General features: G+C 43.4%; 1 protein-coding gene across 1 annotated transcript in view; it reads left to right on the plus strand.

Moving 5' to 3' along the window:
- The first annotated feature begins 2,465 nt into the window (after positions 1 to 2,465).
- LOC138967384 (FRAS1-related extracellular matrix protein 1-like) overlaps positions 2,466 to 17,500 on the plus strand; it is a 181,952-nt gene continuing 166,917 nt past the window's right edge. Inside the window, exon 1 of the mRNA XM_070339925.1 lies at positions 2,466 to 3,202. The gene's annotated coding sequence lies outside the window, so the exon portion shown is untranslated. The remainder of the gene's footprint in view (positions 3,203 to 17,500) is intronic.

The raw sequence follows: 17,500 nt of genomic DNA on the forward strand, positions 1-17,500 counted from the left end.
GGGGGGGGGGTCAAAACTGACTGGCCTAGTCAGTTTTGACCGGGAGGTCATTCTCGGCTAGCTGATTTTGACCTTAGATATATGTAGTTATATACATATATGCATAAATATTGTTTCTAAAGGTCTTAAATTTAATGTACTCATTCTTGAAGTTTGCAGGGGGGTCAAAATTGACTAGGGGGGGGGGGGGGTCAAAATTGACTAGGGGGGGGGGGGGGGCAAAATAGGCTGCTACACCGGTGTCTAATTGAATGCACCGAAACCGGGCAGACGATAGCAGACGGTGTCTCGAGACTTTGTTTTTCCATTGCTCAGCTCGCCACAACAGAAGGAAAAGAGAGGGTAGATAAAAACCGTCGCCGTGTTGAATTTGGCAAACACAATGCCCGCACGTTTTGTCTGCAATTACACAGAGAAAGCATAATCAGCGTTTCACACTGACACGGCTGATATTAGGCTCCCTTGGAATCCTGGTCCCGCTCAGACACCACATCGGATAAATGGGAGATTGGAAGGAGAGAGAGGGGGGCAAGAGGGAGAGGGGAGAGAGAGGGAGAGAGATAGAGAGGGAGAGAGAGAGAAAGAGAGAGAGATAGAGGGAGAGAGAGAGAGAGAGAGAGAGAGAGAGAAAGAGAGAGAGAGACAAAGAGAGAGAGGGGGAGAGGGAAGAGAGAGAGAGAGAGATAGAGGGAGAGAGAGAGAGAGAGAGGGGGAGAGAAAGAGAGAAAGAGAGAAAGAAAGAGAGAGACAGAAAGAGAGACAGACAGAGAGAGACAGACAGACAGACACAGAGAGAGAGAAAGAAAGAAAGAGAGAGAGAAAGAGAGAGAGAGAGAGAGAGGGAAAGAGAGAGAGACAAAGAGAGAAAGAGAGAAAGAAAGAGAGAGACAGAAAGAGAGAGACAGACAGACAGAGAGACAGACAGACAGACAGAGAGAGAGAAAGAAAGAAAGAGAGAGAAGGAGAGAGAGAGAGGGAAAGAGAGAGAGAGATACCGAGACAGAGAGAGGGAAGAGAGAGGGGGGGGGGGGGGTGCTTCACATTGTTATCCCCTTGTTAGACACCACTTTTAAGTAACTCCCCCTCCTCAGTAAACCCGCAAAACAGATGAATTGCAGGTAAGAGGGGGGTGGGGTTCTTTATGAGGATAATCTCCTTTTTTTTGAAGACACCCCCTTTTATGGATCCACCCCCCCCCCCCCTGTTGCCCCGCCCTCTTCCCCCCTCTTTTTTTTTAAGTGACACCTCCCCCTTCCTGTCACGACGAAGAAAAACGTTCCATTTTCAATACCCTACCTTTTCATAATAAAATATTTTAATAACCTCTGTACAATTACCTCAATTTTTAAGACTCTCTGCCCTTTTAGAAACATGATTTTCTCATCATTTTGACAGTCTTAATAGATGGGTACCACTGTGTATGCCAGAGAAGCCGATACCAGCAACAAATGCTTGGTTCCAGAATCGTAACATTGGAGCGTAGTCCGCTCTTCTGCCTTTTCAAGTCTCTTTCCCCTCGTTCGTTTTTTCTGCTCCCCCCGGTGAAGGCTTTTCTCATCTCTGCTCAGTCGTGTGTTTTCATCGTACTCACGTACGTGAAACTTTCTTAGCTTGTTCGCCAGACTGTTACCCCAAGAACTTGGCCGTCTGGCCGCAAAGTCTAAAGAACTACGGGTGGAGAGAGAGAGAGAGAGAGAGAGAGAGAGAGAGAGAGAGAGAGAGAGAGAGAGAGAGAGAGAGAGAGAGAGAGAGACAGAGAGACAGAGAGACAGAGAGAGACAGAGAGGGAGAGAAGGTTGGTAGAGGGAGGGGGAGAGACAGAGAGAGAGAGAGACAAGGAGAGAGATCTAAGGACAGAGAGGCAGACAGAGAGATAGAGAGAAAGAGAGAAAGAGAGAGAGAGAGAGAGAGAGAGAGAGAAGAGAGAGAGAGAGAGAGAGAGAGAGATGATGATGGAACTTTATTTTTCAAGGATAGAGGTTTAAGGCGACGCCTTTTCTTACAACCGGTCCTTACTTCTAATACAAATGTCTAATAAATGATAAACAAGTAAAGCAACATGACAAATAAACAAGAGAGAGAGAGAGAGAGAGAGAGAGAGAGAGAGAGAGAGAGAGAGAGAGAGAGAGAGAGAGAGAGAGAGAGAGAGAGAGAGAGAGAGAGAGAGAGAGAGAGAGAGAGAGAGAGAGAGCTAGAGTCAGAGAAAGAGAGACAGAAAAAGAGCCAGGTAGAGACTGAGAGAAGGTGACACTGCACCGCTAGAGAGAGTGACCAGGTAAAACTAACGATATCAAGAGAGGGGAGAGAAAGGGGACACTGCCTGCTACCACAGCGGCCCGCGGAACGCTACTGGCAACACTTCGTCAAAACCTTACCTCGCACGTAGTCTTGCTTCAAGCTTCAAACTTCGGAGAGAAACAGAAAGGAGAGACGGCGGTGAGCGCTTGATTTCTCGCCCCGTCTTGTTCTCTACTACGGGGTGTCTGCTGTCCCCCTCTCTCTCTCTCTTCTCCCTCTCTCAGTCTTCGCAGTGTCGCCGTTGTGTTGTCCGCATGCGACCTGCGCCGCTCAGTGGTGGTGTTTTATGGGCTACGATCTCCTGTTCCCACCGGAATCGCTTCTTGCCTCACATTCATTATAACGCTGCAAGATCGCCTGCAATCCGCGCGACTTTGTGTATTTTCGTGTGAAATTCAGATGTTGGCATCCCAGCGAGTTTGTTATTAGCTGTGTTTAATTTTTGTTTCGGGATTATCTCGGAACTGAACTGTCGTCATCACTGGACAAAAAGTGTCCAGTTTGTCAAAGTTTGATTTGTGCGTGGTGGTGAGCAGAAATTGGATTAATAGCTTAATTTGCATTTTGGAATCACAACAAATACATCTCCGGGAGCCTGAAAATTGCGGTTTGAGCCAGGTGACGAAAAAACCGGGATACATTGCGTGGATTATAAAAAAAATTCTGTGGAGTACCTGACTGCCTGGTTTTTACCTGTGTGGCGGTTTCAAAGTGAAGATTGTTTGTGTGTAGGTGTGCGATCCTCACGTTCATGGAAGGATTTTTATGTGGTGTTTTGTGAAATGGCCCCTGCAAGTCAGGGCTAGGCCGTGTTCAGTGTCACTTTGCTGATTGGAAAGTACCTTGACTGGATTCTGCTTTACCCTCTACCGGACTCAATCTGACACTGGATTTAATCCATCAGGTGAGTCAGTGATATTGAATTAAAAAAAAAGTGTTCAGAAATTAATTTCTTTTTAATAAGGTTGTGATTTAACAAGTATGGATATTAGGTAAAGTGTTTTATTTCTTATTCAATTTTTTTTTATATAGGCTAGATCCGTGAAATCTTGCATACAAACAACATAAGTAGCAAATACGAAGCTAAAACTTATTAACTTGTGCACTTAAAAACAATATTCTTAAATTCTTAATATTCAAACAAATAAAAACATAAACATTTTTATTCATCATGCTCCTCCTTTTTTTTGTGTTGTTCTTTTTTCTTGTCCCTCTTCTTGTTGAAGAACATAAAGAGAGTTGCACCATCATGGAACACACTGTCTGATGTTGTAAAAATGCACAAACTATTAACACTTTCAAAAATCTGCTGGGCATACAAAACCTTGTGACTGAGTCACTTTATTTGTACGATAATTGATATTGAGTAAATACGACTTTGTTAATATGATTGACCTGCAACAAATTTGATAATGAGATGGGACGCGAAAAAAAGCCGTGAGGCTTATGGATACCAATCCAGTCACTAACCATTACTCATGCTATAAATAAGGATTGTGAATGACGAGCACCCCACAACTGAGTTCCTTCTATCACGTTTCAGTTCAATACGGTAAAATCATGACTCTCAAGATAATGTACAACAACAACAACAACAAAAAATAATAATACTGATGATGACAATGATAGAAGTTGTTGTGTTACGCCGTGGCTATGATTAATGTTCCACATTGCATGTGAGCTGTGAAGATTTGGGCATTTTTACCGTGTGATCGATCCAAGGCGACGTATCCCTAGGCCCTGTTCCTCGGTGCGAAAAACTCTTAGAGCCTTTTGCTATTTCGGAGAAATTTTTTCTACTCTCGCAGATAATAAAAAAAAAAGAATACAAATGAAAATGTGTGGAATTCTGCTGTTTTTGATCGGACATTCAAATCGGAGTGTGCCGAGCCTGATGTTATTCGGGCGAAGTCGACTTCGCAAAGTCTACTTCATGAAGCTCGGTGCACGAAGCTTTGGCACTGACTTTAGTTGCGGTTAAAGTCTACTTCACGAAGCTCGGTGCACGAAGCTTTGGCACTGAATTTAGTTGCGGTTAAAGTCTACTTCACGAAGCTCGGTGCACGAAGCTTTGGCACTGAATTTAGTTGCGGTTAAAGTCTACTTCACGAAGCTCGGTGCACGAAGCTTTGGCACTGAATTTAGTTGCGGTTAAAGTCTACTTCACGAAGCTCGGTGCACGAAGCTTTGGCACTGAATTTAGTTGCGGTTAAAGTCTACTTCACGAAGCTCGGTGCACGAAGCTTTGGCACTGAATTTAGTTGCGGTTAAAGTCTACTTCACGAAGCTCGGTGCACGAAGCTTTGGCACTGAATTTAGTTGCGGTTAAAGTCTACTTCACGAAGCTCGGTGCACGAAGCTTTGGCACTGAATTTAGTTGCGGTTAAAGTCTACTTCACGAAGCTCGGTGCACGAAGCTTTGGCACTGAATTTAGTTGCGGTTAAAGTCTACTTCACGAAGCTCGGTGCACGAAGCTTTGGCACTGAATTTAGTTGCGGTTAAAGTCTACTTCACGAAGCTCGGTGCACGAAGCTTTGGCACTGAATTTAGTTGCGGTTAAAGTCTACTTCACGAAGCTCGGTGCACGAAGCTTTGGCACCGAATTTAGTTGCGGTTAAAGTCTACTTCATGAAGCTCGGTGCACGAAGCTTTGGCACTGACTTTAGTTGCGGTTAAAACGAATTCGTGAAGTCTTTGCTAAGTCAACTTCGGGCTCAGTTAGGGAAGACCTTTTGCAGTCGTATGTAATGTGACAGGGGAGGCTACCGCTCCTTTCACAGCAGACTCTGCACCCGAGTTGTTGGCCTTTAAAAGTCAACACCAGTGGATTGTAGAAGTCTGTTTGTGATTGGGTCTGGTGGTTTCCGATTGTCTGTATGTTCATGGAAACCTTCGGGTTTGCATAACAGTTTTTATAGGGCTAAGAAATTAGCCCTAACATTTTCAATCCTGTTTGATTGCACTTCGCTTCCCGAGGTGATCGTAGTGTTTCGGCACACGGTTACATCAAGACCACAGGTCTTCACCTTTCGTAAAGAACGTGATGGTGCATTCCTTAAACACTGAGCATCCTTCCACTTGAACACATACCTTCTTCTGCCTTCGTGGGCTGAAACTCCCACGTACACTCGTGTTTTTGTACGAGTGGAATTTTACGTGTATGACCGTTTTTACCCCGCCATTAAGGCAGCCATACACCGCTTTCGGAGGAAGCATGCTGGGTATTTTCGTGTTTCTATAACCCACCGAACTCTGACATGGATTACAGGATCTTTTCCGTGCGCACTTGGTCTTGTGCTTGCGTGTACACACGAAGGGGGATAAGGCACTAGCAGGTCTGCACATAAGTTGACCTGGGAGATCGGAAAAGTCTCCACACTTAACCCACCAGGCGGCCGCGGCCGGGATTCGAACCCTCGACCTTCCGATTAAGAGGCCGACGTCTTACCACCACGCCACAGCGCCCGTCAGACACATACCAAATATCAACAGTCTGGCCATTTACTATGTAGACTGAGAATGTTTTGATGAATTAATTTAGCAGAGGGACATGGGTCTCATTGATTCATTTAATTCTGCTAAAAATCCCACTCAGCGTAGAAAGCAGACTGACTGTTGATGTCTGATTTGTGTCCAATAATGCTCTCGCGTTGTTAGCTCGGTTGATAGAGCGCTGGACTTGTGATCCCCGGCGGGTCACGGGTTCGAATCCAGGCCGGGGTCACGATTTCATCTTTCGCCTGTGTACATATTTCCCCCTCGACATATACTCAAGACTGAAATGTTGTTTCCTGGTAAAACTGATTAAGAAGTGAAATTATTTATGGACGAAAAGCATGTCAGTTTCTTGCATGTGAAGAAAATTGGTGGTAAAATTTAATAGATTTCACCCCCCAAATCGAATTCTTCGAAAACGTGTACTGAGTGGTTACGTCCCTTGAGTAAGAAGGAAAACATTTTAGGATGAATCAAATTTCTAAGTTAAATAAAACAAATTGGTTGGACAAATTTGGCCCCATGAATGTAAGGTACACAAGGTCGCCCATCAGTACTATCGAAGGGTGTTTTTTGTTCAGTGTAGAGTTTATACTAGATCAACGAGGCCGAGAAGCGAATTATCAACACGGCGAAAGATGAAAACGTCACACCGGGACGGACACGGGTCAACTTAATGTGCAGACTCAGAGACGGTATCCATGTCCCACCCCCGTGTCCCCACTGTTGGGCATATTAAAATATCTCGGTCATTCTGCCATAAATGCAGGTGGCTGATTACACTTTAACACGCACACACCTGGGTAGCGCAACTCTGTTACTGCTCACTTTCCACTGGGAGGAAGCGACCCCATTATTTCCAAACGATTGGGCAATAAGGTAATGAACATGAAAAAAAGAATCCCATGTGAAAGCCTAAACTATGCATGATATTTTTACACTGGCAGGAAAGTATCTTGAAATAAGATATTTACCCCTTCGTGAACATAGTAATTATGGCGTTATAGTCCATTAAGACTAACATTAAACGTGGAAGAAAAATCGACGCGTATCAAATTGCATGCATAATGTGATGATTATGTATTTTAATTTTTCAAGATAGATGCGAAACATTTTGTAAATGTTATTTGTCGTGTTAGATTTGTGGTCTTCTTAAAAAATGTTGCATACAGAGGGCAAAAGCTGAATGAAGAATTGAAAGTGATAGCCAGTTTAACAATGTTATTTGAGGAAATGTTCTGTACATACTTACAGCAGTTGGGTTTGAACACTTGCTAAGTGGGTACATGACGAACTGTAGCCAAGTGAAGGGGAATGGAGGATGTTCTTAAATAACTCTGTCGGATTTGTTTTGGTTTTGAAAATGTATGTGTTACTAAAACAATTACATAATCTTAAGTTCTGGCTACAAGCCGCAACAAAACATTCCCATACAAATACTGAAGTGTTGATTACAAGTATTCTTGAACATTTCTCGGCAAATATAATGGCATAAGTACATGTATCATTGGCTCCAAGTATTCAGAAGCATTTGTGTATAAAAGCTGGAAGACTAGCCAACATTATTCGCAAAATATTCTCTACAAACACTAGAGTATTAGTGACAAAATATTCACAAAATATTTCTTTACACATCTGAAATGTTGTCCACAAGTAAACTCCTCTATAACTTAATCTTGGCTAAATGTACTCATACAAAATTCTCTACAAACACTGGGGTATTGGCTAAAAGCATTCACGAAACACATCTTTTGCCCAGTGTGATGGTGTGCGGTGATGGGTGTGTGTATGTGGGTGCACATGTGTGTGTGTGTGTGTGCGCGTGCGTGTGTGTGTGAGGGTGTGTGTGTGTGTGTGTGTGCGTGCGTATGCATGTGTGTATGTGTGCGTGTGTATGTGTGCGTGTGTATGTGTGCGTGTGTATGTGTTTGTGTGCATGCATGCGTGTGTGTGTCCGTTTGTGTGTGTCGCTATTTATGTATATATGTGAGACTGCATTTGAGTATGTGCGTGCGTGCATGCATACGTGCTTCGCCTTACTCTGAGTCAAACGAGTGACATGTGCGTTATCTAAAGGTGTTTGATCTCTCCACCTTTCTATCTAAAAAAAAAATAGCACCCAGTCACTAAAATGTGACAGGAGAAGGCTCTTCCCTTATCACTGACCTGACGAAGTTTTCTAACATAAATCCCTAACCATCGCGGGGCAAGTCTATATCTCAAGTGCAAGCAAGAGACCAACACAGGCGATAAGCTAACATTGGAGGGGAAATGTTGTGGTGGTGCGTTTGACATAAAGTGCTATTCACCTGTCTCAGGTGCGAAAAGCCTTCCCCCCAGGACTGTCTGTTTACTATCCGCGTTTCCCTCTTTGCCGCAGCGCTTCTTTTAATTGTCGTGCACAAAGCGAAACGATGCGCAGAGCGAGGTGTGAAAAATGTCGTCTTCAATACCTGGCCAGGGCTGTGCAGCTCTCTGAATGAAACCACTCGGCTGGCAAGTTTGTTTTCTTTTGCTCCGTTTGAAAAACATGATTCAGCCGTTTATTGGAGCTGTGAGAAATCGTGTGTGTATGCTTGTGTTGGCGAGAAGAAGCGAAGTGAACTGCAAAAAGAATATTTCTCCTTTTACGAACGACGTAATCATCACTGGTTTGCAAAAGATTTAAAAAAGAAAATGAAAAATAATGGAAGGTCTCCTTTCAGTGAGGGACTTGAACTGGTACCCCCTGGGGTGGCGAATATTTCACTGTCTGTGGAATTCGGCAAATTTTTGTCCTTCGAAATTTAAGTCTGAAAGGGTTTAGGGTTTTATCGGTAATTCAGTGCACATAACAAAAAAGACTTTTTTCTATCGACAACATAAAAGACTTTTTTTTTATTACGTTACATTAGAGTGTAAAATTAGCATTTTTTTCTTGAAGTTGTCGAGAAGACATTTAAATGAATACCTGTTATTATTTAGTTAACACACCGAAAACCTATTAGTACATGTATTAGTGTGAATAATCGTGTATACGTAATATTAGTTACACACACTCTTTCATTCTTTATATTTATTAATGCAACTCACATTACAAACACTCTTTAGATTTCGAACATTGGTGTCGATGATGAGATACAATTTGACCCTAAGCTGTACTTAACTCAAAACCCCGCCCCACCTCATCCCACGCGCAGACTTTATTTTTAGTTTGGTTTAAGCGTGTTTATTCAAATTCTCATACACACGTTTCAAACAATAACAACATTGAGAACGTTAACAAGCAGATTGCTTATGGACACGTTCTTGAACTTATAATCAATACACATTCATATAGCAAAACATGGCGAACAAGTGATAGCTTCAACACTTATCTTGATAATCTTTAATTATATTTTATACAAATAGGGTAAAGAGAGAGAGAGAGATAGAGAGAGAGAGAGAGAGAGAGAGAGAGAGAGAGAGAGAGAGAGGGAGAGGGAGAGAGAGAGAGGGAGGGAGAGAATGCCTGGCTACATCAATTGCACAGTTAATATAATATCAGCCGAAGCGATTAGTTAACATAACATAGTCTTGTACAACAGAGAATATTTTCGTGTTCAAAGATATAGTTAAATCAGTATTTCCAAACTTGAGTGTTTTGCAGTCCAGAACGTGTGTTGGCAGACTATTGAATAAAATGGTTCTATGTTCTTTAAATTTTGGACAGTGTAACAAGAAATGTTCAGAATCTTCCGGGCATGCTCCACACGTACATTCTAAATTATCAGAGAGGTGTCGGTTAACTAAGTCTTGTTGCAAATCGCTCATGTTTAATCTCAACCTGCTGTGAAGTACCTGTCCCTGGCGGTTGCCTAAATAATAATACTGTGGAACAACAACATCTCCATCGGTCAAATACCTTTTAAATTCACCAACTGACTGCGTTTGTTGTATATTTTCTGGAAGATTATTCCACAAAGCTGTCGTTGAAGGAAAAAATGAAGATTTATACATTTTTAGTTTACCCTCTCTTTAAAGTCCCTCACTTTAAAAACGTGTCCCAGACGGGCGCAGTGGCGTGGTGGGAAGACGTCGGCCTCCTAATCGGAAGGTCGTGAGTTCGAATCCCGGTCGCTGCCGCCTGGTGGGTTAAGAGTGGAGTTTTCCGATCTCCCAGGAGTCAACGTATGTGCAGACCTGCTAGTGACTTAACCCCCTTCGTGTGTACACGCAAGCACAAGACCAAGTGCGCACGAAAAACATCCTGTAAATAATGTCAGAGTTCGGTGGGTTATAGAAACACGAAAATACCCAGCATGCCTCCCCCGAAATCGGCGTATGCTGCCTGAATGACGGGGTAAAAACGGTCATTCACGTAAACACCCGCTAAAAACATGAGTAAACGTGGGAGTCTAAGCCCATGAACGAAGAAGAAGAAAAAGAGTGTCCATAATAGTCGTACCAACGACCAATTACTCTGTCACACTGTCAGCAAAGCGAGACGAAAAGAGTCCTGCGGAAAGGTCCAGAAGACTCTAGAAATCAGTTCAATGGCTCCACTCGGCCCCAATGGGTCAGGGTAAAAGTTAATGCCGCGTAAAAACCATCAGCGTTTTTCTTTTCGCTTTCCTGTCTGCCTTTTTAGATCTGAGCCGCTAACTGGCCCCGATTCGCTGAGCATTCTAAAGGACTTTACTTTATGCTTTTATAAACTCCAGGAATTCCAAGATCCTTTCAAGTCCGACTTTCCAGGCCAGACGTCGAGACTTTAATATTCCGTCGACGCTTGAAGTGCCATCGTCTTGCGGTTAACAGTATAAGGGCAAGAAAAAAACACCTTCCTCAATTCTTCCTATTTCCCGACCGACCCTATTTTTCCTCCCGAGCCCAGAAAATGTTTTGACCCTTAAAAAAATGACAGAGCTCGATTTTCCAGACTTAATTAACAAGGAAAGTTACTATTGTCCAGGGAAAAAAACCGCCTGTGCCAGTGTAAATAAAAACAACAACTACTGACTTTTGTTTGTTTGTTTGTTTAACGCCCCAGCCGACCACGAAGGGCCATATCAGGGCGGTGCTGCTTTGACATATAACGTGCGCCACACACAAGACAGAAGTCGCAGCACAGGCTTCATGTCTCACCCAGTCACATTATTCTGACACCGGACCAACCAGTCAACCAGTCCTAGCACTAACCCCATAATGCCAGACGCCAGGCGGAGCAGCCACTAGATTGCCAATTTTATGACCCGGCCGGGGTTCGAACCCACGACCTCCCGATCACGGGGCGGCCGCCTTACCACTAGGCTAACCGTGCCGGTCCCCCACTTACTGACCCAAATTGTGTTTTGGTCTCGTCATTAACAGCGGAACACATCTTACAGCGATGTCCCTTACTGGATGAGGAACAAAAAGAAGTGTGGCCTTGCAGACCAAACTATACGGCAGTCGACAGGAGTTGGAGAAAACGACAACATTTATCACCAGTGCTGGACTGATCGTGTAACCTCTGCGAACGCCAAGAAGAAGAAGAAGTCATTAAGAACAAACATGGTTTTTTTTTAATGTGTGGCCGAAGCGGTTGTCAGCGGTTAAGGTGTGTAGGGCGGATTGGAAAGGTCTTGGTTCAAACCTTAAGAGTTCGCTCAATTAATGTGTTCCCTGTTTACATTGATTTGATTAATTACCATAGTTACGGAGCATTTTCAGCTTTGTCATAGAAGGTGTGTCCAAATTATAGAATAGCAGGCTAATTGCTCTCCGGACAATTGTCCCCCCCCTCCCCCACCATGGTAGGACAACTGACCCCCCTCCCCCCTTAATCATGGCGCCTGTTCCTTGGACCTCTTATAGTCCAACAGAAACCTTCTCCAACATGACGTCTTAGCTACGATATAAGTTCACTGGCTACCGCAACACGGTGGCCTAATGGTAAGGCGTCCGCCCAGTGAGCGGGAGGTCGTGGGTTCGAATCCCGGCCGGGTCATACCTAACACTTTAAAACTGATTGGCAATCTAGTGGCTGCTCCGCCTGGCGTCTGGCATTATGGGGTTTAATGCTAGGACTGGTTGGTCCGGTGTCAGAATAATGTGACTGGGTGAGACATGAAGCCTTTGCTGCGACTTCTGTCTTGTGTGTGGCGCACGTTAACTGTCAAAGCAGCACCGCCTCAGGTGAACTGGGCGTTAAGGCAAACAAACAAACAAAGTTCACTGGCTGTGTTCTCGCCAAGAGCCTACATGTTCTTAAAACATCAGAAATTTGTTGGTAGCTCTCATTGGTATACGACTACTCCTGCTCAGGGCATGTTATCATTTTCCTTTTGAGAGACTAACGCTGCATTCTGTTCGTAAGGATGGTCTGGTCTGTGGGAGATGCTTTATTCTTGTTGACATCCATTGTCGGCTCTTTGTATCTGAGAAGCGTGAAATAGTGATGAGAAACGCGATGGCAAATTGATGACAATTTGATTAGTTTCTGGCCGCTGTCCTGCACGACATTACTCGTCGCAACTGACAGCCAGCCAATGTCAGGCTGTCATTCTTCTCGTCTTTTTTTCTCCATTCTTTCTTTCATTCTGGTTTTTCTTTTTCTGTTTTGCTATTCACTCCTCTTTCCTTTTTAATAGTGTGGGTTTTTGTGTGTGTGCAAGTCTACATACCGGGATATTCTACTTCCTACATCAATACCACCACCCCCACCCTCCCCCCCCCCAAAAAAAACACCAAAAAAACACACCAAAAAACGCTTATTTTTGGACAGTTGTCCTAGCAACTTTTAGCGTTACGTTTTTTTTCTTTGGGGCTGTTCAGATAGTAGGAAGCTGCTGCTACCTGCACCTTTGAAAGTAAATATTTCTTTTGCAAAAGCTTTATTTAGTGGGATATGCAGGTGTTGCCATGTGTACATTTTCCAGTAAATGTTTTCCTTATCAGAAAGCAAATGTGGAGGGCTATTGAGATAGTGGGACAACTTTGCTGGTAGCACATTTCAAAGGATTTTACTTCACTTGAAGACGAACCGAGACCAGCTTTACAACAAGAAACTAAGTCCATCTCACGATGAACACGAGCCGAAATCATATGCACTCGACTTATGAAATAGAAAGAAATCAAATACGACGAAGAGAAGAAAAAGTTTAAAAGTACCATTGAACTTCCATGTCGGCGTGTGGCTGAGCTTAAAATAGGAATGTTGTTGCAATCTGCAATCTTCCATGTCAAGCGCTTAGAGCAAGCCTTTTTAACGAAAGTTTTTGATTTAGCGCTATATAAATGTTCTTATTATTATTATGTTTTTGTTGAAAATTTTGGTAGTTGTTATGTATTATTTTAAGAGCAAAGGAATGATGGGAAAGAAGAAAAAAAAACCACAAAACAGGAATAAATGTGAAAATAATGTTATTTCGAAATGTCTCTTACAACAAAGTCATAAAGGACAAACAGTATTGTGGAAAAAAAATGTACGCATTAAATGTACAAGAAAAAACTTCTACACAAATAATGTAGCACCCGTGCACACCATTGTATTGAGATCAATGGTTAAAATAGTAAACGAAGTAATTGCTGTCGAGGACTAACAAAAATATATTTAACAAAAGATTGATTGTTCAGTCATATAATTAATGACAAATTGTTTGGGTAACCACCTTGGCTTAACCACTTGCACCAGAGAAAGTGAAATGTCACACAATGTCTTGAAAAGTTCAATATGAAGTGAACACAATGTGTTATATATCTATTGATAATAACAACAATTGCATTTAATAAGTGGAAAATAGTGCAAAACATGACATGACAACTATACATTTTAATATGAAAAAAACATCATAATGCAACATGTACATGAAGAACCAAACTGGTATACAGTGAAAAATCATCAAGATGAGAATGTGAATGGACACCAACAATATGCCAGCATAGGTCGCGTCTTCTACATCCGCTTTGATTGTGTACGCATGCGCAGGTATTCATCGTCTGCTGTTCGAGTCAAAAGTTGAAAGCAAAGTAATTCCTGTAAGCCTGCCACTTATTTATGAAAAGAAACGTTTGATACTTTTACCAAACAGTTAGTATAATGCACACTCTACCTGTATTCGTCTTTAAATTCTGCAAGACTGAAGCGAAAGAGGTCTGTCTCAGTTTTGTGGTCAGTTTGTTGTGTACATCAGTTTACACACGCACAACGAACAACACATGCACAGGCCCGGGGGAAGCTCTCCTTTCTTATGTCCGACCATAGACGTATACATGTAGTTTACATGTTTATTAGTCATCTATGTGATTGATTACGTGTATGTATGACGGAGAGTCGCATCGGTTTGAGAACCCAACCGTGGCTGTGGCTGTCGTTTGAAGTAGCCTACTTCTTTTTTAAGATTCATTTACATTCTACTTCTGACCAAGGCATGTTTGGTACCTACTGAATCCTTGTTGCGTGTAGTTTTACGTGGGACGTTGCCCAAAGTTGTATTCTTGAGGAGCATAAAATAAAACGTGTTACAAAGTTATCTCAAAACTCTGCAGTGACTGCTCGCGCAGCGGGTCAGCTAATTATAGCACGCAGCCTCCACAGACAGCTCCCGAGCCGAGACCATATGACTCGCCGCTTCTGCGGCTCGTCAACAACGAAAGTGCAAGGTCATTTTACCTTCTGTTTGTCTGTCTGTCTTGTCTGTCTGTCTGTCTGTCTGTGTCTGTCTATGTCTCTTTGTGACTCTGTATCGGCGTTTGTGTCTGTGACTGTGTCTCTCTGTCTCTCTCTTTCTCTGTCTGTCTGTCTCTCTCAATCTCTCTCAGATTCTATCCCTCTCTCCCCCCCTCTCTGTCTCTCTCTGTCTGTTTCACTCTCTCCTTCTCTCTCTCTAGTCCCTATTTGGGCGAGGGCTGATTGAAAAAAGCTCGTTTTAATGCTTTTGATACAACCTTCGTAAAATAAAAATTTATTTTATTTGATTTGATAAAAATATGACAATGTCGTAGTATATTGGCACAACGTTTATTTTGCCATTTGACCTGCGCAAGCTTGCTATAAGCATAAGCAGCGCATATTTTTTTGCAAGGACAGAGCTGCATCCAGACGAAGACACGCAGCGTTAACTCAGAATAGCCTAGGGTAAAAGAGAAAGTCACGCAGATGAACACACACTTTCACACTCACGGCCACCCAACCATATCGCAATGCCATAACACAAAATCCTGGCACAGAACATGCGATAGGAAGCTATTGGAGCATTGATCAAACACGTTTAAGAGGGTAGTTGTAAGGGCAAGACGGTGTTTGACTAAGTGGGTTTGCTAACACCAACACGCTAGCTTTCAGACGTCTGCGGAATGCTTATAGTGTCGGATGACACCTGACAGCTCTAATGATATCTATACAGTATATATACACTTGCACGAATTCTTTCTTTCCATACTCTTACTTTTTAGTGACGCGCGGAGAGAGAGAGAGAGAGAGAGAGAGAGAGAGAGAGAGAGAGAGAGAGAGAGAGAGAGAGAGAGAGAAAGAGAGAGAGAGAGAGAGAAAGAGAAAGAGAGAGAGTGAGACACAGAGAGACAGAGATAGAGAGACACAGAGAAAGACAGACAGAGAGAGAGACACACACACACACATACAGAGACAGACAGAGGCAGAGACAGAGACAAAGAGAGAAGGAGAGACAGAGAGGGACTCGGAGAGAGAGACTGAGAGAGAGAGAGAGAGAGAGAGAGAGAGAGAGAGAGAGAGAGAGAGAGAGAGAGAGAGAGGGAGAGAGGGTTTGAGTTTGTTTGTTTGCTTAACGCCCAGCCGACCACGAAGGGCCATATCCGGGCGGTGCTGCTTTGACATATAACGTGCGCCACACACAAGACAGAAGTCGCAGCACAGGCTTCATGTCTCACCCAGTCACATTATTCTGACACCGGACCAACCAGTCCTAGCACTAACCCCATAATGCCAGACGCCAGGCGGAGCAGTCAATAGATTGCCAATTTTAAAGTCACGGGGCGGACGCCTTACCGTGCCGGTTAGTGAGAGAGAGAGGAAGAGACATAGAAATATAATATATATAATAAATATATAGAGAGAGACACACACACACATAAAGACATACATACAGACAGACAGACAAACAGACATAATTTATGCTAACAATGAACAGCCGACAGCAGCATCACATACATATAAGATCTCTCATCTACTGTGATAGAATTAAATAAAACCTATTTCCATCTCTGCAAGCTTTTATTTAAATATTCAACCTGGGCGTACGAGCGTCCGAGTGTATGCCTGTCTTTTGCATGCATTCCTGCGTTATAATCTTCTGAAATGTTAAAGTGATAAAAACAAAATCTGAAACAAGAATAATACAAATGTCAGTTTCAAACGACGCTAATCTGCAAAAGAAGACATCTTGGTTTTGGGATATTTTTGTGAGAATCAAATCTTGTTCATGCCGCGACGAGGAAAACGAAATTAGATTAATTCTATGCCAGCGGGTCAGTTGGATTGGCTGAATTGATTCCTCAATTCAAAGAAAGCACAAAGTTCTGTAGGATTAGTTCTGCACGTCGCACCCTTGATCAATTTATTCTAAGGTGAGACACTGTAAGTCTCTGAGCAGACAGACAGACAGGCACTAACACATACACACACACACAAACACCACCCGGCCACACACACACACACACACACACACACATACACACACACACACACACACACAAACACACGCTCGCACGCACGCACGCACGCACACATACACACACACACACACACACACACTCACACACGCTCGCATCATGAATACACGCAAGCACAAACCCTTCTATGTGTCTGTCTGTCAGTCTTGTATGTCTATCTCTGCCCCCCCCCCCCCCCCCCCGGCGCCCACACACACTCTTAGTCTGTCTGTCTGTCTGTCTGTCTGTCTGTCTGTCGGCCTGCCTGTCTGTCTGTCTGTCTGTCTGTCTGTCTCTCTTCTCTCTCTCCCCCTCTCTCTCTCTCTCTCTCTCTCTCTCGGCTCCTAACATTAAAGACGAAGCTGCAACACAGAAGTGACAAAAAACAAGAACATCAAACAAACGATAACTCCTCGATGTGAAACCGAAGCGAGGGCAGACAAAAAACGAGCGTTCGTCACGCCATGTCAAGGTATCTGGAGGTTTGCACCTGTGATGAAAAGCATATCCCCCGCACGGAGGTCGGCCCAGTCTCTACATAACACCTCCACACCCCTGAAACCTCGATGCACACCGCCGCTTTAAATACCTGAAAGCCCCCCCCCCCTCCTTCTTCCCCCCATCCCTATTGGCATTGCCTACCCCCCCCCCCCCCCCCCGACCTTCCTGCTTTCAAAGGGGTAACAAATGTCGTTTATCCTACATACGTGAGAGAGACACCCGTGAGATAATAATCGTTCAAATCACACGTGTGTATATCATGTAAATGAGGTCATGTCAAGCAAGTCTGGCAGGGACCTGTTTTTCAACTGCTTATGATGCCTAAGTCACCGAGACAAACGTCATTATAGAACAAAAAAAATTGCGCTCGCTAATTACCCTCGATGAATTTTTTTAGAACTAACACGTCACGCCACACTTTCAGAGTGACGTTTTTTTACTTTGACGTAATAGATTGCACGAGGCTTTAGAAGAGACCGAGGTTCCAAAACAAGCGTATTCAATTTAGCCGCATCGACTGCAGGACATTTTCAGTAAAATACACGTAAGTACAGTTTGTAGGATAAACAGAATACT

Source organism: Littorina saxatilis, linkage group LG5 (assembly GCF_037325665.1).
Source record: "Littorina saxatilis isolate snail1 linkage group LG5, US_GU_Lsax_2.0, whole genome shotgun sequence".
NCBI classification, from domain to species: Eukaryota; Metazoa; Mollusca; class Gastropoda; order Littorinimorpha; family Littorinidae; genus Littorina; species Littorina saxatilis.